The following is a 26,618-nucleotide window of genomic DNA, read 5'->3' as shown; positions in this document are numbered from 1 at the left end:
CGCCCGCTCCGACCCCAGGAAGAACACAGCCTTCCCATACATTTTCGAGGCCGCGACGATGGCTGAGGGGCCGACAACCCCAGCCATGGCCTTGACGCAGGCCTCGATGGTCATAGTGGGGTGAGTGTAGCTCTTCACCCCAAGCTTTTTTGTTATTAATCGAAAAGGTGACGGGGCAGCAGGAACAGCGGGAGCAGCTGTGGCTGTGGCTACCACTCTCGCATAGGTCCCGGCTGGCCCCGCCACCGGCGAAGATGCAGTCGCCATTCTGGGGTGCTTTTTTTAAGGGCTACACTCACCCCAAGTCACAGGCCTGAAGGTGTTAATGGCCTCGGTGTATATATATATTTTTTTGTCCTCTATTGAGCAGAGGGAGCTGATTAAAATGAGGACACACCTCTCTCCTTATTGATTTAAATTGGGAGAGGAGCCCTCGCCCCTCTGCTTCAATTGGCAATTAATAAAATAGATGAAACTAAGGTGCCTTAGAAAGACAGGCAGAGAGAGACAAAGAGAGAGAGAGAGAGAGAGGTGGGGGGGTGGGAAGGAGGGAGGCCGCAAAGGGCAGTGTTGCCACTCAGGATGGTGGGTGGGTGTAGGCAGGGTTGCACTCTCCGATGGAAAAAGTCTTTGGTGATGGTGGTCTTCTGGCAGGGGGAGAAGACGTCTTCACCTGGAAAAGCTGGAGAAGCCCAAGCTTAGTCCTGCAACAGGTCTTAACGAGGTAATTAAATTAAATTAAGGACTTCACCTTGGGCAGCTCCAAGCTCTCCCAGGGCAGGCAATAGAAGGGATGCTAATTAGTGGTGTGTGTGGCCTAGCTTTTAACAAGAGCACACACACTACACCCCTTGATGATCCGGCCTTGCTTCTTCTTTTCTCCCCCCACCTAAAATACAAAGTCTTGGGAGAGTGCCCCAAATAACACCCACCTGTAGATGTTCCGGATGAAGTTTTCTTCCCTCCTTTCAAGCAGTTGGTTTCTCTCCCCTCTCTCCCTCTCCTGAAGTGGAGGCCAAATTGGGGAGGCAGTGATAGAAAGGCCTCTCCCCTGGTTGATGTTGATGTAGGCCTCCTTTCTCCTTCTCCTCCTCTGTCCTCTCTCTCCAGGCACCTCAGTTGATGTAATGATGGTGGAGTTGGTGGTGGTGGTCCAACGTTCTCCTCCTCTTCCTGGTCAGGGGACCACCACTTTAATCCACTCTCCAAAGTCTGGCAGCTCCCTCTACTCGTGCTTGCAGCTGAACAGAGGGTAACTTAAGACTGAAGTACAGAAGCCTGCTATGGCTTTATATACAGGGGTGGTCACTGCTGGTACTGCAGTATAGAATCAGTTCTTCTCTTACAGGTAGATACACAACAGTTGCGGGGGAGGTTGCGGGGAGGGGGAGGGAGAGGGTGCGGGGGAGGGTGCGGGGAGGGCGAAGGAGCGGGGGAGGGGGATGGTGAGGGGGATGGTGCGGGGAGGGGGAAGGAGCAGTGGAGGGGGAGGGAAGGGGGAGGGTGCGGGGGAGGGGAGGGGAGAGGGAGGGTGTGGGGGAGGGAGAGGGTGATGTGGAGGGGGAGGGTGCGGGGGAGGTTGCGGGGGGAGGGTGCGGGGGAGGGGGAGGGGAGGGGGAGGAGAAGGGGGAAGGTGCGGGGGGAGGGGAGGGTGCGGGGGAGGGGGAGGGTGCAGGGGACGGGGAGGGTGCGGGGGAGGGGGAAGGGGAGGAGAAGGGGGAGGGTACGGGGGAAGGGGGAGGGGGAGGGTGCAGGGGACCGGGAGGGTGCGGGGGAGGTTGCGGTGGGAGGGTGCGGGGGAGGGGGAGGTGTGGGGGAGGGGGAGGGTGCGGGGGAGGGGGAGGGAGAGGGTGCAGGGGACGGGGAGGGTGCGGGGGAGGGGAGAGTGCGGGGGAGGGTGCGGGGGTGGGTGCGGGTGTAGAGTGCAGGGGAGGGTGTGGGGGAGGGTGCGGGGGAGGGTGCGGGGGGAGAGTGTGGGGGAGGGTGCGGGGGAGGGGGAGGATGCGGGGGAGAGTGCGGGGGAGAGTGCGGGGGAGGCTGCAGGGGAGGGGGAGAGTGCGGGGGGAGGGTGCGTCGCGTTTGATAAAGGCCAAAGGACCCAGCAAGGACAGAGGGTTGGATATCCTTCCGATCTTAACGGCAGAAACTCACTAACATTGTTTGGTTCTGTTTCGTGCCCGGCTGCCGGTCAAATTGACAGGCTGGACAGCAGGAGGCCACCGCCTTGGGGATGGTCCCCGGTAATCGGGATGTGGGGAAGAATGGCCGTCGGGGCTGAGGTCGGGAAGTCAATGATCGGGGCTTGGGGAGGCCAAAGACTTTGTTGAGGGGCCGGGCAGGAGCGCTCCTGCTCCTCCTGGCCCACAGGGAGTGCTGAAAGAGGCTCTTACCTTGAGGAACCGGCCGCTCCCGCCTCCCTTTCACTGCTGGCTTTGCCGAGCTCTGGGAAAGCAGTGCAGCAGCAGTCAGTGTTAAATTATGCTCTCAATTGCACTGTGTGGGTTCGATTTAAATATGTTAATTAATGGTCTCACCTCTCCGTGGTGGGAAAGTCAGACGCCACGAAACCCCAGCGCGGTAAAAAAGCGGTGGGCACGTGCACGGCGAGATGGGGTCCTGTTCTCCATACTTTACTCTTTATCCCCCCCATCCCTGACCCTCTCCCACTCATGGTGAAGAGGGGGGGTTTAATATCGAGGCCGTGTCACTTGGTAGCACGCTTTTCTCTCAGTGAATAGATTGTGGGCTAGAAATTGATATGCGTTGTGCCCATTTATCGGGCATAAAGTGGGTACAAAGTGACATGAACCTTGTCATTCATGTGGAAATGACTTATGAAATAATACTGGACGGCCTGCAGGTGGCGCTGTCCAGGGAGAGTATAAATACTCGGGCACGGGCCAGCTTGCTCAGGACATTCTTTAACAGGAACTAGTGAAGGACACAACTAGACCTCCATGTTGTAAAACAGTTGATTAAAGCTTTGTTTAACGCTTAGACCAAGTGCCTAATAGATTTCTTACGTCACAAAGCGTAGCAGTTTAGCAGTGGGGTGGCCAGTGTCCAACCTGCGCAAGCATTGGTCCAATTGTTAATCTAGTGGGGGCCTTCTTTTTGGGTGTCCTGGGCAGATTCCTAAAACTTAAAAATATAAATTGGGGGACGAACGCCTGTTAATGGACCCCTGTTCAGAATTCATCGGGATGAGCAGGGCAGGCGTCCGACTTCTCTATTACTGTGAGCAATGACATAGAAGGTCATCGAAAAAAAAACCCATGGGGCCCAAAGCCCTCGGCTCCAGCGTCCTTGGGGGACAGTGTAATGGGGGAGGGGGAGGTCCAGCACCCCACGGGCAGAGGCCCCGTGGCACGGGTTTCCCAGGGGTCGGAAAAGCCGGCACTGAAAGGGAGGCGGGAGTCGCCGGCTCCACGAGGGTGGGTGCCCCTCTCAGCACTCAACCTCGGCCCCCATTCAGCTGCCCGCTCTACACCCATTGAAGTCAATGGAAATGAAAGTGGAGAGAGATCGACAATGGGCAGCTGAGTCGATATCGCCCGTTTTACACTGTCGCCCTGAACATCAAAATGACCCCCTTTGTGTAAGTGCCAGGATATGGCTAACCAGGTGCTGATGCTGCCTAAATTCGTGGGGTCAGGGGGGAGGTGCAGTCACCCACGAGCAGATGCCCATGGCACAAGGGGCACATCTCAGGTGCCTGGCTTCCCTGACTGCTGAGAGGAGGTGTGGGTCCCCTGACGGGACTTGAGAAGGTACCAAAACCAAAGAAAAAATGAGAGCACGCTCTATGAACGTCCATTTGACTCAGTAGCGAAGAGGGTAGATTTTCCTTTTACCGTACTTGGGCATATTGGATGGCCCAGGCTCGGGGAGTAGAGAAAAATCGGGAGGGAGAACCATACACCCATGTAGGCGCTCGCTCGATTTACCATCCATTGAAATTAATGGACAGGTCATTGTGGGGACTCCCTGACGGTAGAAGTGTGACAGAAAAATTGGCCTGTAAAAGGGTGTGACACCTGAGGTATGACATCAAAGTGCGATGCCTAAGATGTGATGTCCAAGACATGATGTTAAAGTGTGACACATGAGTGCGACCCCTGAAGCGTGACGTCCAACATATGATGCTTCAGTGTGACACATTGGGCTGGATTTTCATTGAGGAGGCGGGACTACAACTTTCGGGATTGTAGTCCTGCCTCCATCGAGTTGTAGCCAACCCACGCGATTTTGACTTGATTGACCTTGTTGAGCCCGCCCAGCGGGCTCAGCAGGCCAACTAAGGGCCACCCGGCAACAGGTGACGTCACAGATTGGCATTTCATCTGTCAAGAACTTTTGACAGATGAAATATCAGCGTTTGACAGCTGTTTGAAGCTGTCAAACACTGACAATCTGTACTCTAAGTTAATTCCTTCCTCTCAGGATGATTTAGAGATCTCTCCGGAATAAAAAGCTGAATGCTGCAATTTTTGACAGATCGCGGCCATTCTGCTTTCTGTGCCGGTGAGATGAGGGACTCCCGAGACCTCAAGGAAGGAAGGCTGCAAAGGTAAGTAAAACTTCTTTAAACACTTTACACACACCAAACACACTTACCTCTGCACCCATGCACCCATCACTCACCTGAACACTGGATATCTCGACCCCTCCAAGCCCTTCAGCCCGACGGCCCACCTCGCTAACTTGGCGTGGTTTGGAGCCGTCGGGAATCCCACATTTCACCAATGAAAATAGGGATTAGGCTAAAAACTGCCTGTTAACTACCTGTTAACAGGCAGTTAATTGGCACTAATCCCCTTCCCACCTCGGGGAGGCGGGTCCCAGTGCGGGTCAGGTACCCACCTCCTTTGAAACTGGCATGGAGGCGGGTTGGGGGCGGGATGGGTTCTTGCCCCTCGATTTTGGGATTTTAACCCCCCACATGCCTCCAATCCCGCCTCCACGGCCCAATGAAAATCCTGCCCATTATGTTGCCACCCATGAGGTGTGACAACTGCAGACGTATGCAACATTTTTACATGGGGACTTCGATATATATTCTAAATACGAACATGCAAAAATGACGGGCAGGAAAAGACCAGCTGGTCCATCAAGCCTGCCCCCACACACCATGATGGCTGGAGTCTCAAGACTAGACACATCCTCACCTACAACAACAACTTGCATTTACATAGCACCTTTAACATAGTAAAATGTCCCAAGGCGCTTCACAGGAGCGTTCTCAAAAAAAGGGCTTTGGGATGTCTGGTGGTCATGAAAGGCACTATATAAAGACAAGTCACTCTTCTTTTTGTATTCCCTTGAGGTTAGAAGATTGAAGGATGATCTGACCGAGGTGTTTAAAATATTAAAAGGGTTTGATAGGGTAGACATGGAGAAACTATGTCCTCTGGTGGGGGAATCAAGAACAAGGGGACACAATCTTAAAATTAGAGCCAGGTCATTCAGCAGTAAAATCAGGAAGCGCTTTTTCACACAAAGGATAGTGGAAATCTGGAACTCTCTCCCCCAGAAGGTTGTGGATACGGGGGGTCAATTGGAGCTTTCAAGATGGAGAGGGATAGATTTTTGCTGGGTAAGTGTGGAGCAACAGCAGTTAAATGGAGAAGAGGTGCAGATCAGCCATGATCTAATTGATTGGCGCAGCAGGATCGAGGGACTGAATCGCCTCCTCTTGTTCCTAATGTTACGAAATACCCTCCCTGTGTTTGACCAACAACCAAAATTTGCAAAAATGTGGGGGTTTTTGTATCAGTTTTGAGGCAGGTGGCCCCCTTTTAAGACTTCCCTGTGGCAGTAAATCCTGCATTGATGGACACCTGCCAACTGAAAGCTTTTAGCCAGTTGACCTACCGCGTACTGTAAGTGTGACAGATGTGACAGTTGTAACCCTCGGCTGCCTGGGCCCTAAGCTCTGGAATTCCCTCCCTAAACCTCTCCGCCTCTCCACCTCTCTTTCCTCCTATAAGTCGCTCCTTAAAACCTACCTCTTTGACCAAGCTTTTGGTCACCTGCCCTAGTTTCTCCTTATGTGGCTCGGTGTCAAATTTTTGTTTTATGACACTCCTGTGCAGTGTCTTGGGACGTTTTACTACATTAAAGGCGCTACATAAATACAAGTTGTTGTTGTTGCTGTAGCAACACACCTGACTGGATCCACCCGTCCTAATCCTGCGTGACCATCAGTTGCAACCTGAGTCGCCTCTTCTTTGGCCTGACTAGTTAAGGGAAGGCGCTGAGACCCGGGAGCAAATGGTTATTTAATACTGGCGCACGGTGGGGTAAGAACTGCAGACACCGCCTTTGCTCCGCAGGTGCCTCCCTTAAGGGAAGCCTCGGCAGCTGCCATTTCCGAAGTGTTAATGCCTTGTTCCAGCTAAAATTAGCACTTTGACTCTGATTCTGACGGCACCGCCCCTGTCCATAAATAGCTTCAGGCCTCCAGGAATTTGGATCCAGTGGATTGATTTGTTTTGCTTGATTTACTGTTTTCAATTTCACAGCACCAGTCAGCATAGATGGTGAATACAAACAGCGCAGGTGAACGGGTCCTTAGAAAGCAACAGCAAGGCGCTCACTCAGAGTCATGCAGAACAATGATTACAACATGTTGGGAAATAAATTGATGAAAGGGCCTGAATTTATATAGTGTGGCGGAGCCACTAAGGGACTCGATCAATTGTATATAATTCCCTTTAATAATATGTTAGCTACAGCCTGAGTCTGTATCTTTGTTTTCACTGTTTACATGTACAGAGCGCGATCACTTTAATAGCGCGGGTAAACGCGATGACGTCACGCCGTTCATCATGTGATCCCCACCGGCGGGAAAAACGTGATGACGTCACGATGTCAGCCACGGGACCACCCAAGCAGTCCTCGTGGAGCCTCCGAACTGACTAGACCTATATTCGATGTTCTCCTGTAGTTATCCGTTAAACTCTGTTAGTTTTCATTAAACCTCGTTTATTTGATCGCCTGAGTGGACCTCAGTCTTTTGGATAGGAACTAGACATTCCTACAATAGCACCTTTCGCGCAATTGTGAAGTGGAGTCGCTGTTGTAATACAGGAAACGCGGCAGCCAAATTGCACACAGCAAGCCCCCACACACAGCGCAATGTGATACTGACCATGTGTCCTTTGTTTTAGTGATGTGGGTTGAGGGGTAAATATTGGAAAGGACACCAGGGAGAACTCCCCTGCACTGATTCAAAATAGCGCCGTGGGATTTTGCACGTCCACCTGAGAGGGCAGGCGGGGCCTCGGTTTAATGTTTCATCTGAAAGACGGCACCTCCGACAGTGCAGCACTCCCTCAGCACTGCACTGGGAGTGTCAGCCTAGATTTTTGAGCTCAGGTCTCTGAGAGTGGGACTTGAACCCACGGCAGAGCGGGGCTACAAAAGGCTCCCGAGGCCCAGGTAAGGCCTCAGAGCGTCGGCGGGTGTTTCAGCGGCAGAGCAGAGCTACAAGCGGCTCCCGAGACCCAGGTAAGGCCTCAGAGCGTCGGCGGGTGTTTCAGCGGCAGAGCGGGGCTATAAAAGGCTCCCGAGACCAGGTAAGGCCTCAGAGCATCGGCGGGTGTTTCAGCAGCAGAGCGGGGCTACAAAAGGCTCCCGAGACCAGTCTCCGAACTTGGAACACAGAGGGAAGGAGAGAGGTAAAAAGAAATCGAAGTGTGACGTCACCAGAAAGCAGGTAAGTGATTGGTTGGTGAGTATTTCTCTCTTTTTAAACTTAAACTCTGGTTTATAGTTTCTAAGGTGTGATATTCATCATCTAGAATCGGGGCAGAGGGTATTTAAAAATAATATTAATAAATTTAATTAATTACATAGAATGGGAGATCAGGTGATGTGTTGCTGCTGCAATATGTGGGAGCTGGTGGACACCATTGATGCTCACGGTGATCACATTTGCAGTAAGTTTTCGCTGCTCGAGGAATTCTGGCACCGTGTTGATGAGCTGGAGTCCGAGCTTCAAACACTGAGACACATCAAGGAGGGGGAGAGTTACCTAGACTCTGTGTTTCAGGAGGTAGTCACACCAATTAGATTAATTAATTCAGATGTAGTCCGTGGCCAGGGTCAGGATGGTGTGACTAGAAGTGAGGCAGGTACGGGGATCCAGGAGGTAGTGTTGGAGGAGCCGCAGCCCTTGCTCTTGTCCAACAGGTTTGAGGCTCTTACTCCCTGTGAGGATGGGAACGGGGACTGCGGGGAGGATGAGCAACCTGGCCACAGCACCGTGGAGCGGGGGGCCATTCAAGTGGGAGGAGTTAAAAGAAATGTTGTAGTGGTAGGGGATAGTATCGTTAGGGGGATAGATAGGGTTCTTTGTAGCCGAGAGCGAGAGTCCCGAAGGCTGTGTTGCCTGCCCGGTGCCAGGGTTAAGGACATCTCCTCTGGGCTGGAGAGAAATTTGGAGTGGGAGGGGGAGGATCCAGTTGTTGTGGTCCATGTTGGTACCAACGACATAGATAGGACAAGGAAAGAGGTTCTGCTGAGGGAGTTTGAGCAGCTAGGGGCCAAATTAAAAAGCAGAACCACAAGGGTAATAATCTCTGGATTACTACCTGAGCCACATGCAAATTTGGCTAGGGTAAATAAAATTAGAGAGTTAAATGCGTGGCTCAAAGACTGGTGTGGGAGAAATGGGTTTTGCTTCTTGGGACACTGGCATCAGTACTGGGACAAGAGAGAGCTGTTCCGTTGGGACGGACTTCACTTGGCCAGTGCTGGGACTAGAGTCCTGGCGAATCGAATAACTAGGGCTGTAGAAAGGGCTTTAAACTAATAAGTGGGGGGGGAGGTTTTAAGAGAGCGAAAAATAAAAATGACAGCGGAGAAGGCAATAGAGCAAGGTTGCAGTGGGGGAATTAAAAACCAGAGCATCTCAGGAAGGGACAGAATGTATAATGGTAAAGTAGTAAAGGGGGTAAAAGCAGGAATAAATTGTCAGAAAACATATTTGAAAGTTCTTTATCTGAATGCACGCAGCATTCGTAACAAAATAGACGAGTTGACGGTACAAATAAATACACATGGGTATGATCTGGTGGCCATTACGGAAACATGGCTGCAAGATGATCATGACTGGGAACTAAACATACAAGGGTATTTGACAATTAGGAAGGACAGACAGGAAGGAAAGGGAGGTGGGGTTGCTATGTTAATCAAGGATGGAATCACTGCAATAGTCAGAAATGATATTGGGCCAAAGGATCAGGATAGTGAAACAGTTTGGGTGGAGATAAGGAATAATAAGGGGAAAAAGTCATTAGTGGGCGTAGTCTATAGGCCTCCTAACAGTTGCAACTCTGTTGGTCGGTGTATAAATCAGGAAATAGTTGGGGCTTGTAATAAGGGAACAGCTATAATCATGGGGGATTTTAACTTTCATATTGACTGGACTAATCAAATTGGGCATGGCAGCCTTGAGGAAGAGTTCATAGAGTGTATTACGGATGGGTTCCTTGAGCAGTATGTAACTGAACCAACCAGGGGACAGGCAATCTTAGATCTGGTCCTGTGTAATGAGACAGGATTAATAAAAAAATGTCCTAGTAAAGGATCCCCTTGGAATGAGTGACCATAATATGGTTGAATTCCAAATTCAGTTTGAGGGTGAGAGAGTCGGATCTCAAACCAGCGTACTGAGCTTAAATAAAGGAGACTATGAAGGTATGAGAGTAGAATTGACTAAAGTGGACTGGGAAAACAGATTAAAGTGTAAGACGGTACAAGAGCAGTGGTCTACATTCAAGGAGATATTTCACATCTTTCGAGATAAATATATTCCACAGAGGAAAAAGGGGAGTAAAAGAAAAGACAGCCATCCGTGGCTTAGTAAAGTAATAAAGGATAGTATCCGACTGAAAACAAGGGCATATAAAGTAGCCAAATCTAGTGGGAGGATAGAAGATTGGGAAGCATTTAAAAGCCAGCAAACAATAACTAAAAGATTAATTAAGAAAGGGTAGATAGATTATGAAAGTAAACTAGCAAAAAATATAAAAACAGATAGCAAGAGTTTCTACAGCTATATAAAAAGAAAAAGGGTGGCTAAAGTGAACATTGGTCCCTTAGAGGATGGGACCGGGAAACTCGTGGTGGGGAACATGGAGATGGCAAAGACGCTGAACAAATATTTTGTATCAGTCTTTACAGTAGAGGACACTAAAAATATCCCAACACTGGACAAACAGGGGGCAATGGGGGGGAGGAGCTAAACACGATTAAAATCACTAAGGAGATGGTACTTGGTAAAATAATAGGACTTAAGGCGGATAAATCCCCCGGACCTGATGGCCTACATCCTAGGGTCTTGAGAGAAGTGGCGGTAGGGATTGTGGATGCATTGGTGATTATTTTACAAAACTCCCTGGACTCAGGAAAGGTCCCGGCAGATTGGAAAACTGCTAATGTAACACCCTTATTTAAGAAGGGAAGTAGACCAAAAGCCGGAAACTATAGACCAGTTAGCCTAACATCTGTGGTTGGCAAAATGTTGGAGTCCATTATTAAGGAAACAGTAACAGAGCATTTGGATAAACATAATTTAATAGGACAGAGTCAGCATGGTTTTATGAAGGGGAAGTCATGTTTGACAAATTTGCTCAAATTCTTTGAGGACATAACATACAGGTTGGGTAAAGGGGAACCAGTGGATGTAGTGAATTTGGACTTCCAAAAGGCATTTGACAAGGTTCCACACAAAAGATTACTGATCAAGATAAAAAATCACGGGATTGAGGGTAATATACTGGCATGGGTGGAAAATTGGCTATCTAACAGAAAACAAAGAGTTGGGATAAATGGTTCGTTCTCGGGCTGGCAATCAGTAACCAGTGGTGTTCCGTCCGCAGGGGTCAGTGCTGGGACCCCAACTCTTTACAATCTATATTAACGATTTGGAGGAAGGGACCGAGTGCAACATATCCAAGTTTGCCGACGATACAAAGATGGGAGGGAAAGTAGAGAGTGAGGGGGACATAAAAAACCTGCAAAAGGACATAGACAGGCTAAGTGAGTGGGCAGAGATTTGGCAGATGCAATATAATGTTGGAAAGTGTGAGGTTATGCACTTTGGCAGAAAAAATCAAAGAACAAGGTATTATCTAAATGGAGAGAAACTGCAAAGTGCTACAGTGCAAAGGGATCTGGGGGTCCTGGTGCATGAAACACAAAACGTTAGTATGCAGGTGCAGCAGGTGATCAGGAAGGCCAATGGAATCTTGGCTTTTATTGCAAGGGGGATGGAGTATAAAAACAGGGAAGTCTTGCTGCAGTTATACAGGGTATTGGTGAGGCCACACCTGGAATACTGCGTGCAGTTTTGGTTTCCATATTTAAGAAAAGATATACAGGTAGACTACCCTTTATCCGAACTTCCGAAAACCGAAGCCCTCTAAAAACCGAAGGTTTTTTCGTTCAGCAGAAGCCGTGCGCACGACATGACCAGAGTGGCGCACGACTTACGCTGAGCAGGGCAGAGGGTCACTGAGTTCCCTTCTGGGTAGGAGATTGCAGGCCGAGCCGGGCAGTGTGAAGGAGGTATACCGGGAGAGTGAACCCAACAATACAGCGGCCCGTCCGATAGCTGCAGCGGCCTGTCCGATATTCTTTTCTCCCCCCCGCCGACCACCCGCCGACCCCCACCCTTTCGGATAAGGGATAGTGTATCCTTTATCCGCACTTCCGAAAACCGAAATCCTCTGAAAACTGAAAGTGTTTTCGTTCAGCGTAAGTCGTGCGCACCACCCCGACCCCCGCCGACCCCCACCCCGACTCCCCGCCGACCCCCCGCCGACCCCCCGCTGACCCCGACCCCCCGCCGACCCCCACCCCCGACCCCCCGCCGACCCCCACCCCCGACCCCCCGCCGACCCCCCCACCGACCCCCACCGCCGACCCCCACCTCCGACCCCCGCCGACCCCCCATCGACCCCGACCCCCGACCCCCCCCGCCGACCCCGACCCCCCGCCGACCCCCACCCCCGACAAATTTCCCAGTCTTATAAAATACCTTCCGAAATCCGAAATTTTCCGAAAACCGAAACACGGATGGTCCCAAGGTTTTCGGATAAAGGATAGTCTACCTGTACTTGCTCTCGAGGCGGTTCAGAGAAGGTTCACTCGGTTGATTCCGGAGATGAGGAGGTTGACGTATGAGGAAAGGTTGAGTAGGTTGGGACTCTACTCATTGGAGTTCAGAAGAATGAGAGGCGATCTTATCGAAACATATAAGATTGTGAGGGGGCTTGATCGGGTGGATGCGGTGAGGATGTTTCCACTGATGGGTGTGACTAGAACTAGGGGGCATAATCTTAGAATAAGGGGCTGCCCTTTCAAAACTGAGATGAGGAGAAACTTCTTCACTCAGAGGGTAGTAAATCTATGGAATTTGCTACCCCAGAGAGCTGTGGAAGCTGCAATATTAAATCAATTTAAAATGGAGATAGACAGTTTCCTAGCAGATAAGGGAATTTGGGGTTACGGGAAGAGGGCAGGGAAGTGGACGTGAGTCTAGATTCGGATCAGCCATGATCCTATTGAATGGCGGAGCAGGCCCGAGGGGCCGTATGGCCTACTCCTGCTCCTGCTTCTTATGTTCTTATGACTCCAAAGCGAGAGTGCTACCCACTGAGCCACAGCTGACCCCAAACACTGCAGCCATTTTGAGCGACATGCTAAAGCGCTAACTAAATACGATTCTTCCTTTATTTTCTGTCCATTCTCCCAGGCAGTTAGCCTGAGGAGAGATGAGACGCTGTGTGCACCTGAGGTTGCTGCTAGGACAATGGCCACCAATTTGATGCTGTATTTGTCAGCAGGGATTGTACAATACGATTCTCTGACAGCATGATAGCCCTTTGAGAAGCAATTATTATCGGTAATCAGGGTCTCGCTGAATCCCATTAATCCAGAATGGTTTTACCCTGGCGGATGCAGCATTTTACTTTATCTGGGTGACAGCACAGTCTGTGAAGAACCTCCCAGACTCATTCCCTGCGCTCTATCAGGATGTATCGGCATTGCCAGCCTGTACAATTATCGCAACTCTGGAAGAATTTCAATTAGATGATGAAGAATTTCTCATATGGCAGTGCAAATATGAAGCCCATGAGCTTCCGCTCGGTTGCGTTGGTTTTTTCCGAAAACGTAATATTCAAAGGAATATTTTTTAAAGCAGATTTTTTTTCTTTTCAAATTACGTTTTAAAACGCTGCCCCGGTTGCGCTGATTCGTGGCAGGTATTGCGTTCGGTGATATGCAAATGAGGGAGAGAGAGAAAAAAACAAAAAGTCACAAACCGAAAGTGTGGATAAAAAATATAAAAATATAATAGCGGCCGAGGTTATGATCTGAAGATCGAGGTTAAGCTCAAGGAACAGCACCTCATCTTCCAATTAGGCACTTTACAGCCTTCCGGACACAATATCGAGTTCAACAATTTCAGATCATAACCTCGGCCCCTATTATATTTTTATATTTTTTATCCACACTTTTGGTTTTCTCTCTCTCTGTCCCACATGGCAGCTGTCTCTCACTCTGCCAGCGCATTTCACACTTCATCTAGAGCCATTGTTTGTCTCTTTACCTGTCCTATTACCATCTCGTCTCACCTTGAATATCTCTTAATGTCTCTTCTTTCATCCCCTCCCCCGTTTCCCAGCCCCCAAACTGCCTTTTGTTTCTTTTCCTGCCTTTTCTCTCAGTCCTGACGAAGGGTTTCGACCTGAAACGTTGACTCTGTTTCTCTCTCCACGGATGTTGCCCTGGCCTGCTGAGTTTTTCCAGCGTTTTCTGTTGTTATTAAGTACTTTTTTTGAAGTGGAGTCACTGTTGTAATGTAGGGAAACGCAGCAGCCAGTTTGCGCACAGCAAGCTCCCACAATCAGCCACATGATAATGACCAGACAATCTGTTTTAATGATGTTGGTTGTGGGATAAATATTGGCCCCAGGACACCGGGGAGAACTCCCCCCTGCTCTACTTCGAAATAGTGGGCGTGGGATCTTTCACGTCCACCTGAGCGGGCAGACGGGGGCCTCGGTTTAACGCCTCACCCGAAAGAAAAAAAAAACACTTCTCAAAACGGGCGCAAATTTTTGGGGCGTAATTTCATGCCTGTTTCACCGATAGCACCCAAAGTGGAAACGCTACCCTGAAATGATTTTGTGCAGATTATGCGCAGGTCAATTTTTGTAGGTGCCAGAATTTTGCGGCTTTGCTTAATGGCATCGCAGATTGGAAAGCCGCGGAGGTCACTGCGTCGCTCCTGATTTTCTGATGATGCGTTTGTGGGAACAAGGCTCCCTTCCCAGGAGCAGAGCCCATGAGGATTCCCCTCCTGCGCTCATTACCATAACCGCAGGCTATTCTGGTCATTCCTCAGTGAGCTAAATATTACCAGGTTAAACTGTTTCTGCCCAGTCCCACTTTAATTTTCTTCCTCTCCGCGACTATAAGCACTGGTTCCATGTTGGACTGCAGTTCCACAGGCACTGGTCGCTCTCTTGTACCTCATCTAACCGCCCAGCCTAGACACTGAGGGCTGGATTTTGCCATTGGGGGTGGGTTGGGGCGGGGCTCCTGGTTGTCGGGTTTCAGTCCTGCCCCCAAAGACGTCTGGCCAGCCCACCCTATTTTCCCTTGATTGATCTTGTTAAGCCTGCCTTTACTGGCCAGTTAAGGGAAAGCCGGTGACAGAGGACGTCCTGGGATGGCAGGAATGACGTAGGAGGAGAGATTGGGTCGATTGGGCTTATACTTGCTGGAGTTTAGAAGAATGAGAGGGGATCTCATTGAAACTTATAAAATTCTAACAGGACTAGACAGACTAGATGCAGGAAGGGTGTTCCCGATGGTGGATGAGTCCAGAACCAGGGGTCACAGTCTAAAGATAAGGGGTAAGCCATTTAGAACTGAGATGAGGAGGAATTTCTTCACCCAGAGAGTGGTGAACCTGTGGAATTCTCTACTACAGAAGACAGTTGAGGCCAATTTATTGAATATATTCAAGAAGGAGTTAGATACATTTCTTAAGGCTAAAGGGATCAAGGGATATGGGGAGAAGGCAGGGACAGGGTACTGAGTTTGGATGATCAGCCATGATCTCATTGAATGGCGGAGCAGGTTCGAGGGGCCGAATGGCCTACTCCTGCTCCTATCTTCTATGTTTCTATGAAAATGTTTTGACAGATGAATTGTCAGCGTTTGACAGCTTTGAGAAGCTGTCAAACACTGACAATCTGTTCTAAAAGGCTTGCACTGAAGGCTTACCAAGACCTCTCTCCACAGCAGAAAGCAGATGGCTGCTGCATCTGAGAAAGCAGCAGCCATTCTGTCATCTCTGCCATTGAGATGAGGCACCTCCGGATCCTCAAGGGTTGAAGCCTGCAGAAAGAAGCAAAGGTAAGTAAACTTTTTCTAACACTTTACACTCACCTCTTATATTTACCTGTCCACACTTGCACCCATCACTCACCTCTACAGCAGACTTTTCGACCCCTCTCATCCCCACAGACCCACGGCTCGCCTCGCTGACCCTGGCGAGATTCGCAGCCGTCGGGAAGCCTGCACTTGCAGGGGTAAACTGGGGATAAGCCTCAAAACTACTTGTTAACTACCTGTTAACGGGCAGTTAATTGGCTCTAATCCCCTTCCCGCATCGAGGAGACGGGTCCCTGCGTGAGTCAGGGACCCGCCTCCCAGGAAGCTGGCACGGAGGCGGGTTGGGAGCGGCTTCGGTACCCGCTCCCAGTTTCTGCCATTTTCCCGGCCGTCCCGCCTCCATACCCGCCCTCCAGGGCTGGGAAAATTCCCCCCTGAGTTTCCATGGTAGCATACCATAAAACCTACCTCTTTGACCAAGCTTTTGGCTCCTTGGCTTTATAACTAGAGACATAGCGGGTGATTTTCAATCAGAAGTCGGGAAGGAGGCGGGACTACAACTTTCGGGGTTGTAGTCCCGCCTCCATCGAAATGCAGCCAATCCACATGATTTTAACTTGATTGACCTTGTTGAGCCCGCCCAGCGGGCTCAGCAGGCCAATTAAGGGCCACCCGGCAACAGGTGACGTCACAGACTGAAATTTCATCTGTCAAGACGTTTTGACAGATGAAATATCAGTGTTTCACAGCTGTTTGAAGCTGTCAAACACAGTCCTACTTCTAACCTGAGTCCTTCTACACAGACTCAGTTAGAAATCTCACTGGCACAGAAAGCTGCAGGCTGTCACTTTTGACAGTTCGCAGCCATTCTGCTTTCTGTGCTGGTGAGATGAGGGACTCCCGAAACCTAGAGGAAGGAAGGCTGAAAAGGTAAGTACAGGTAATTTAAACTTCTTTACACTCTTCAGACACACCAACACTTACCTTTGCACTCATGCACCCATCACTCACCTGAACACCGACATCTCGACCCCTCCAAGTCCTTCAACCTGACGGCCCGACTCCTCTAACTTGGTGTGGTTTGGAGCCGTCGGGAATCCCTTACTTCAAGATTTAAAATAGGGATTAGGCTAAAAACTGCCTGTTAACTACCTGTTAACAGGCAGTTAATTGGCACTAATCCCTTCCCGCCTTGGGTAGGCGAGTCCCAGTGCGGGGCGGGTACCCGCCTCCTTTTGAAACTGACATGGAGGCGGGTTGGGGGTGGGATGGTGTTGGGACCCCCAAATTTGGGACTTTAACCCCCCCGTACACCTCCAATCCCGACTCCACGGGTCAATGAAAATTGAGCCCATAGAGTACAAAAGCAAGGAAGTTATGATAAACCTTTATAATATACTGGGTAGGCCTCAACTGGAGCATTGTGTTCAGTTCTGGGCACCACACTTTAGGAAGGATGTCAAGGCCTTGGAGAGTGTGCAGAGGCGATTTACCAGAATGGTACCAGGGATGAGGGACATCCGTTATGTGGAGAGACTGGAGAAGCTGGAATTGTTCTCTTTAGAGCAGAGGTTAAGAGGTGATTTAGTGGAGGTGTTCAAAATTATGAGGGGTTTAAATCGAGTAGATAGGGAGAAACTGTTTCCACTGGCAGATGAGTTGATTACCAGAAGAGAAAGATTTAAGATAATCCAGGTGGGAAATGAGGTAAAATTTTATTAAGCAGCAAATTTTGATCTGGAATGCCCTGCCTGAAAGGGTGGTGGAAGCAGATTCAGTAGAGTACACAAGGAGAAACGGTTTCCTGTGGCAGAAGGGTCGGTAACCAGAGGACACCGATGTAAGGTGATTGGCAAAAGAACCAGAGGCGACATGAGGAAACATTGTTTTACGCAGCGAGTTGTGATCTGGAATGCGCTGCCTGAAAGGGCGGTGGAAGCAGATTCAATAATAACTTTCAAAAGGGAATCGGAGAAATACTTGAAAAAGAGGAAATTTGCAGGGCTATGGGGAAAGAGCAGGGGGAGTGGGACTAATTGGACAGCTCTTTCATAGAGATGGTAGAGGCACGATGGGCCGAATGGCCACCTTCTGTGCTGTATGATTCAAATGGCTTTCTTTCAGGCTATTCGACCACAGGTGGTATCACATCCAAGCCCGATTCCACCCGCAGCCACCATCCTCGCCTTCGCACGTTCCAGCAGGGGTTCACTGGGTAGTGATCAGGAGCACAAACGCTAATTGATATTTTTAGCGTGAACTTACTGCTGTCACGGCCGAGGTCAGTTTAGCTCTCAGTTGGGGCCTTTCTTAGTCTGTCAGGCTCAGGGCCACACCAGGCAAAGCAGTTCACCCACTAAGTGATCGGGGGGGGGGGGGGAACAAGTTTAACGTATCTTTTCGTTAATGATGCTAACTCTTTTCCATTGACAACATAACAGCAGCAACTTTTATTTACATAGCGCCTTTAACATAGCAAAAATGTCTCAAGGTTCTTCACAGGAGCGATTATCAAGCAAAATTTGTCACCAAGCCACATAAGGAGGTTTTAGGAAGCGACTTGGTCAAAGAGGTAAGTTTTAACAACAACAACTTGTATTTATATAGCACCTTTAACGTAGTAAAAGGTCCCAAGGTGCTGCACAGGAATGTTATAAGACAAAAAATCTGGCACCGAGCCACCTAAGGAGAAATTAGGGCAAATGACCAAAAGTTTGGTCAAAGAGGTAGGTTTTAAGGAGCATCTTAAAAGAGGAGAGAGAGGTAGAGAGGCGGAGAGGTTTAGGCAGGGAATTCCAGAGCTTAGGGCCCAGACAACAGAAGGCACGGCCGCCAATGATTGAGCGATTATAATCAGGGATGCTCAAGAGGGCAGAATTAGAGGAGCGCAGATATCTCGGGGGGGGGGGGCGCGGTTATGGGGCTGGAGGAGATTACAGAGATACAGGGCACAACTCCAACTCCATCATCAAGTTTGCTGATGACACTACCGTTGTAGGCCTGATCACAGATGGCGACGAGACAGGCTACAGGGAGGAGGTAAGAGCCCTAGCAGAATGGTGCAAGTACAACAACCTCTCCCTCAACATCAGCAAAACAAAGGAGATGATCGTGGACTACAGGAAGCGGCAGGGGGAGGGACACACCCCAATCTACATCGAAGGGGCTGAGGTGGAGAGGGTTAGCAGCTTCAAATTCCTGGGTGTATTCATTACGGAGGACTTAACGTGGTCCCATCACATCGACGTCGTAACCAAGAAGGCAGGCCAATGCCTGTTCTTCCTCAGGAGACTGAAGAAATTTGGAATGGCCCCCCAGATTCTCACCAACTTCTACCGGTGCACCATCGAGAGTATCCTGTCTGGCTGCATCACTACCTGGTATGGCAACTGCTCCGCCACAGACCGCAAGGCTCTACAGATGGTGGTGAAAGCTGCACAACATACTATAGGAATTAAACTACCTGCTGTGCAGGATATCTACCCTGAGAGGTGCCGGGGGAAGGCCCTGAGAATCATTAAAGACGCAAGCCACCCCAGCCATAACCTCCTCGCCCTGCTCCCATCCGGTAAGAGATACCGAAGCACACGGTCTCGTACCAGCAGGTTTCGAAACAGCTTCTACCCCCAGGCCATAAGACTCATGAACGAATAATTTATTATTATTTATTACTGTTGTTTTATTTATTAATACTGTATTTCTATTAGTATTTTTATCATTGTTATGCCATATTTATTCCAATGTTGGGAGGACTTGTAAAAATCAACATTTCATTGTGCAGTACACACGTCTGCTGCATATATGACAAATAAAATTGAATTGAATTGAATTGAATTGAATTGAGATAGGGAGGAGCAAGGCCATGGAGGGATTTGAAAACAAGGAAGAGAATTTTGAGAATTAAGGAGGATCTTAAAGGTGGATAGCGAGGTAGCGAGGTGGAGAGATTTAGGGAGGGAAGTCCAGAGCGTTGGGCCTAGGCTGCTGAAGGCACGGCCACCAATGGTGGAACGATGGAAATCGGGGATGTGCAAGAGGCTAGAATTGGAGGGCTGGAGGAGGTTACAAAGATAGGGTTGAGCAAGATCACCAATTTAACCTATATAATCACGGACACTTATCAGCAGTTTGCCAGCAGATGCAATTTAAATCAAACTGCAGTAAGACAGTTTAGGATTACAATATCTGCCAGAATGTTTGCGGAATACAGACAGAGACACCAATGGGAGTTGGGGGTGCCAGACATATATTGAATACATTTTTTTTTAATTCATTCTTAGGATGTGGGTGTCGTTGGCAAGGCCATCATTTATTGCCCATCCCTAGTTGCCCTTGAGAAGGTGGTGGTGAGCCGCCTTCTTGAACCGCTGCAGTCCGTGTGGTGACGGTGCTCCCACAGTGCTGTTAGGGAGGGAGTTCCGGGTTTCTGACCCAACAACGATGAAAGAACGGCTGATATACGTCCAAGTCGGAGAAGCTGGGGTTGTTCTCCTTGGAGCAAAGAAGGTTGAGAGGAGATTTGATCGAGGGGTTAAGAATCATATGGGGTCTAGACAGAGTAGATAAAGAGAAACTGTTCCCATTGGCGGATGAGTCGAGAACCAGAGGACACAGATTTAAGATGATTGGCAGAAGAACCAAAGACGAAATGAGGATAAACTTTTTACGCAGCAGGTGGTTCGGATCTGGAATGCACTGCTTGAAAGGGTGGTGGAGGGAGATTCATTTGTGGCTTTCAAAAGGGAATTGGATGACTAACTGAAGGAAAAAAAATTGCAGGGCTATGGGGAAAGGGCGGGGGAGTGGGACTAGCTGAAGTGGTCTTGCAGAGAGCCAGCACAGGTTCAATGGGCCGAATGGCTTCCTTCTGTGCTGTAACCATTCGATGATTCTATGATTCTAAGTCAGGATGGTGCGTGAGACTCGGAGGGGAACTTGGAGGTGGTGGTGTTCCCATGCGCCTGCTGCCCTTGTCCTAGGTGGTGGAGATCGCGGTTTTGGGAGGTGATGCCGGAGATACCTTTGTAAGACCTGTTGAAGAGATTTGAGGACTTTCAATTATCTGCAATTCCCATTCCCCACCAGGGGGCTTCCTCTATTATGAATGGACAACAGTGGGTACATTGTAGGTAAATCAGCCCTAAAGTGTCAATACCACTCCCTTTGAGATTCTACCAACTCCCTGTTGACTTTGTTTGTAGTAAGGCAATACTTTGGTGTCTTTGTCTAATTAGGTTTATGTTTGAGAATCAATGTTCTTTCTATTTATTTTATTGAATGGTTCAATCTCATTAAAAAATTTACCTGCAAATCTCGTTAAGTCTAATTAATTCTGGAATGTTCGATTATCTCGTGTATAAGGAACCTGATATCTTTGACAAACAAAATCTGACGATTACTTTAACGACTGGCTTTCACGCTTTCGGGAGAGCACGAGGTGACTATTTTAAAGTCCTAACTGTTTGTCTCGAAACATCCCCAAATTGATCAATTTTCACATTGTGTCACTCGAGTCAGAAGCTTGTGGGTTCTAGCCCCACTCCAGGATCTGAAAGTATCGCCGAGGCCAGAGGTTCCCAAACTCTACTTATTGTGTACCGGCTTACTGATCTACCAGCTGCCCACATACCCCGACCAACATACAGGTTTAATATTTTAAACCCTTTAATGCCCAAGCACAGTACAAAATGTACAAATTATAATACACAAACACAACTGAAAGAATGGCTTAACAATGCTACTTGCTATTAATGTGACAGATGAGGTTGTTTGTTCGCATATAGGCGCACAATGTTTGAAGTGATAGGTGATAGTTTGAGTCATCAGTTGTTGCTGGGCAACTGAAACCATGCTGTAGCGTACGGTGATTGGAGGTGAGGTCATCCAAAACTCGGCTGCCCGTGTCCTAACTCGCACCAAGACCCGTTCACCCATCTCACCTGCGCCCGCTGACCTACACTGGCTCCCGGTTAAACAATGCCACGATTTTAAAATTCTCATCCTTGTTTTCAAATTGCCCCATGGCCTCGCCCCTCCCTATCTCTGTCACCTCCTCCAGCCCCACAACCTCCCCGCGATATCTGCACTCCTCTAATTCTGGCCTCTTGTGCATCCCTGATTTTCATCGCTCCACCATTGGCAGGCCGTGCCTTCAGCTGTCTAGGCCCTAAGCTCTGGAATTCCCTCCCTAAACCTCTCAATCTCTCTCTCCTCCTTTAAGACGTTCCTTAAAACCGACCTCTTTGACCAATCTGCCCAAATATCTCCTTATGGCGCTCGGTGTCAAATTTTGTCTGATTACACTCCTGGTAAGAACATTACTGGTGCTATATAAATACAAGTTGTTGTTGTTGTTGCTGTTGAGGTGAGGGTTCTGTACGTCATCATCTCTGTGCATCTGTGTTCTCATTGGTACATCTTGAAGTAGATTAACTACTTTATATAACAAATTCCCACAGAGTTTTAAAGCTTTGTCTGAGTAGCCTATTATAAAAATGTAATAAATAAAATAATTAATAAATAAAATCCACCATTAGACAATTTCTCCCATGTACCCCCCAGAGATGTCTCGCGTACCCCCAGGGGTGCACGCACCACTGTATGGGAACCCCTGATCCAGGCTGACACTCTGGTGCAGTACTGAGGGAGTGCTGCGTTGACAGCGGTGCTGTCTTTCTGATGAGACGTTAAACAGAGGCTCCGCCTAACTGACTCGGTGGTTTGTGTGGATGTGAAAAATCACACCACTGAAGCGAGGAATCCTCCCAGTGTCCAGGCCAACCTCATCCCTCAACCGACACCATCATTGATACATTAGGTGTCAGCTGTGGCTCGGTGGGTAGCACTCGTGTCACTGAGTCAGAAGCTCATGGGTTCGTAGTCCCATTCCCGAGACTTGAGCACAAAATCGTGGCTGACACTCTAGTGCAGTGCTGAGGGAGTGCGGCATTGACAGCGGTGCCGTCTTTCAGATGAGACGTTAAACCGAGGCCCCGTCTGCCCTCTCAGTAGATGTAAAAGATCCCATGGAACTATTTGAAGAAGAGCAGGGGAGTTCTCCCCGGTGTCCTGGGCAATATTTATCCCTCAACCAACATCATTAAAACAGATTATCTGGTCTTTATCACATTGCTATTTGTGGGATCTTGCTGTGCTCAAATTGGCTGCCACGTTTCCTGCATTACAGCAGTGACTACGCTTCACGTCATGGGCTGTAAAGCTCTTTGGCGCATTCTGAGGCTATCAAAAGTGTTATATAAAGACAGGTTCTTTCTTATCAAATAACTATAAATAATAAAAATCAATATAAATGCAAGTTTCTTCTATCTGTCAGCTTGGCTCTTGACTGCAGGGCAGAAGGCATGGCTTACACTCATGATCCTGGCCAACACTTCAGTGCAGCCACTGAGGGAGTGCTGCACTGTCTGAGGTGCTGTCCTTTGGATGAGACGTTAAACCGAGGCCCGTGCTGATGGCTCAGGGTCTCATGGCACCACCTGAAGAAGAACAGAGAATTCCCTTGGTATCCTGGCCAACATTTCTCCTTCAAGCAGCTTAACTTTTCATTCATCATATTGTTAATTTGTGGAACCTCCCTGTGTGCAAAATAGCTGAAGTATCGATATACGTTACTAATCCAGTCACTTCATTCCACAGTTCATTGTATGTGAGGGATTTCTGAGAGGCACAGAAATAAATGCAAATCTTTCTTCAACTGAAGACAAAATACACCCTCCTCTTTGCCAATTCACCTTAAAAATTCAAATAATTAGTCAGGAAAACTTCTCAATAAACTGACTGAGAGAATGCTTGTTGACCTGACTGCTTCATATTTGTCGACACCCCAAGTGTTTTATTAAGGGAGTGTTGCACTGTCGGAGGTGCCGTCTTTCAAACGAGACGTTAAACCGAGGCCCCGTCTGCCCTGTCAGGTGGACATAATAGATCCCAAGGCGCTCTTTTGAAGAAGAGCAGGGGAGTTCTCCCCTGGACCAATATTTATTGATTCCGGAGATTCTGGAGATGAAGGGGTTGTCTTATGAAGGAAGGTTGAGCAGGTTGCGCCTATACTCATTGGACTTTAGAAGAATGAGAGAGGATCTTATTGAAACATATAAGATTCTGATGGGGCTTGACGGGGTAGATGCAGAGAGGATGTTTCCCCTCGTGGGGGAATCTAGAACTAGGGGGCATAGTTTCAGAATAATGGGGCACCTTTTCAAATCGGAAATGAGGAGGAATTTCTTCTCTCAGAGGGTTGTGAATCTTTGGAATTCTCTTCCCCAGAGAGCCGTGGAGGCTGGGTCATTGAGCATATTTAAGGTGGAGATAGACAGATTTTTGAACGGTAAGGGAGTCAAGGGTTATTGGGGAGCGGGCAGGGAAGTGGAGCTGAGGCCAAGATCAGATCAGCCATGATCTTATTGAATGGCGGAGCAGGCTCGAGGGGCCAAATGACCTCCTCCTGCTCCTACGTCTTATGTTCTTATCCCTCAAACAACATCAGTGAAACAGGAACAGCACCTCATCTTCCGATTAGGCACTTTACAGCCTTCCGGACTCAATATCGAGTTCAACAATTTCAGATCATAACCTCGGCCCCTATTACATTTTTATATATTGTTTATCCACACCTTTGTTTTGTGCCCTGCCCCCTTTTTTTCTCTCCCACATGGCAGCTGTCTCCCATTCTGCCAGCGCATTTCACACCTAATCTAGAGCCGTCTTTTGTCTCCACTAGTCCGACCACCATCTCGTCTGGTTTTGAATACCTCTTAATGTCTCTTCACTTCTCTTTTGTTCTTTCATCCCCATTTCCCAGCCCCCAAACTGGCCTTTTAATCTGTTTCATTTCCTGTATTTTTTCTCAGTCCTGACGAAGGGTTTCGACCTGAAATGTTGACTCTGTTTCTCTCTCCACGGATGCTGCCCTGGCCTGCTGAGTTTTTCTGGCATTTTCTGTTATTATTTCGGATTTCCAGCATCCGCAGTATTTTGCTATCTCACTAAAACAGATTACCTGGTCATTATCACATTGGCTGTTAGTGGGAGCTTGCTGTGCACAAATTGGCTGCCGCGTTTCCCACGTTACCACACTGACCACACTTCCAAAAGTACTTCATTGGCTGTAAAACGCTTTGGGATGTCCTGAGGCTGTGAAAGGCGCTATATAAATGCAAGTTCTTTCTTTCTTTGTCAGGTTGCCATTCGGCCGGTCAGCCTGCAGAGGGTGCTCCGATCTCTGTTTCCAATGGCTGGCAGGCGAAACTGTCACTCATCCTCACGGCGGAGAAACAGCTGCGAACTAATGATAGCTTCCCACATGTGGGTGGCTGGAAATAAAGAGACTCGGTAACACTGGACGGATTCACAGAATCACAGAATCTACAGTGCAGATAGAGGCCATTTCGGCCCATCGAGCCTGCACCGACACATATCCCACCCTATTCCTGTAACCCCATGTATTTAATCTCCTAACACTAAGGGTCAATTTATCAGAGCCAAATCAACCTAACCTGCACATCTTTGGACTGTGGGAGGAAACCGGAGCACCCGGAGGAAACCCACGCAGACACGGGGAGAATGTGCAAACTCCACACAGACAGTGTGCACTTTGCTGCACCTCCTCGTTGAGATGCTCGCTGTTCCATCGCTCTGCTATCAGCTACTCCTGGATTGAACTCTCGAACTCTCCTGCCTTTTTGATTAAGTCTCTCACAGCTCTTTCTCTTGACGACTCCGTCACCCTCGTCCACCTGCATCAGGACGCTGGCATCTAAGGGCAAAGTGGCGATGAAATTGTCCGCTGAAAGAAGCGCACCGGCCCAGATTTTGCTGTCAAAATAACAGTGAGTCTAATGGCGTTCGCCGTTATTCATGCGCAAATGGTACGGCAACTTCAGGCGAGGGGCAGATGCGCGGTTAAACTCAAATATCCAAAAGGTGCTGTCCGAGTTGTGCCGCTCCGCCATTAGCTTAGCGGAAACGGCATCTCGCTGTCTGCCTCACCATTGAAATACGTGAGGTTTCTGTATTTGTGCAGTAGATATGAACTAAACTCGCCACAGAACGTTAAGTCTTGTCATTTCAAGTCTAAGTATCCTTTTAACAGAGTGAGAACAACAACAACAACTTGTATTTATATAGCACCTTTAATGTAGTAAAACATCCCAAGGCGCTTCACAGGAATGTTATAAGACAAAAAAATTGTGATAAATGTTAATTACTATCAATCAACCTCTCTGGCACCGAAAATTAACTATTACAAGCGTGGAGTCTCATTCCTTCAGGTTTTAATTGTTGGAAATTTTAACAATGTCAACTATAAAAACATTCTAAAATGTACTTTTCCTTTCTGTCTCTTTTTTCTCTCTTTAACCAATCTTTCCTGATTTCTCTTTCTGCACCTGATTTGACATTGAATTCATCCCCTTTAACTTGCGCTGTTAATTTCACAATTCTTCAATCTGATTGGTTAAGGAGATACCTTGTTGGTCGCTCTGTTCACTCAGGTCCTCGATGCCCAGTTTCCCTCACTGCGACGTTATCAGCTTGCGCTTTCAGCAACTCGCCACACAAAAAAATTAAAAACTTAAATGTGCAGGGGCAAGTCTAACTAACGGCAGACACCATTAGATGCCCTGCCACAGCAAAATCTAGGGCATTGCATCAGAATTCCCTTTGTGGTTTAGTAAAACGTTGCACATGACTCGCGTAGTATTAAACTATGCAGAATGGTAAGGACCAAGGTTCAATAACAGCAACTTGCATTTATATAGCACCTTTAACACAGTCAAATGTCCCAAAGGCATTTCACAGGAGGGTTATCAAACAAAATTTGACACTGAACCAAAGAAGGAGATATTAGGAGAGGGAAGAGGCAGATTTTAAGGAGTGTCTTAAAGGAGGAGAGCGAGGTGGAGAGGCGGAGAGGTTTAGGGAGGGAATTCCAGAGCTTAGGCCTGAGATAGCTGAAGGCACGGCCAGCAATGGTGGACCGATTAGGATCGGGGATGTGCAAGGGGCCAGAATTGGAGGAGCGCGGAGTTCTCAGAGGGTTTTAGGGTTGGAGGAAGTTACAGCGATCGGGAGGGGCGAGGCCATGGAGGGATTTGAACACGAGGATGAGAATTTTAAAATTGAGGCGTTGCCGGACTGGGAGCCAATGTAGGTCAGCGAGCACAGGGGTGGGGTGATGG

At 48.6% G+C, this 26,618-nt stretch overlaps 1 pseudogene; it reads right to left on the bottom strand.

Annotated features, from left to right (window-relative positions):
• LOC147115492 (uncharacterized) overlaps window positions 1-25,181 on the bottom strand; it is a 110,189-nt pseudogene extending 85,008 nt beyond the window's left edge.
• Window positions 25,182-26,618: the final 1,437 nt, after the last annotated feature.

The sequence above is a fragment of the Somniosus microcephalus genome, chromosome 6, assembly GCF_052327205.1.
Source record: "Somniosus microcephalus isolate GS21.2 chromosome 6, FLI_Smic_1.0, whole genome shotgun sequence".
In the NCBI taxonomy this organism is placed as follows: Eukaryota; Metazoa; Chordata; class Chondrichthyes; order Squaliformes; family Somniosidae; genus Somniosus; species Somniosus microcephalus.
Note: the sequence above shows the minus strand (reverse complement) of the source record. Positions and strands in the feature narration are given on the sequence as shown.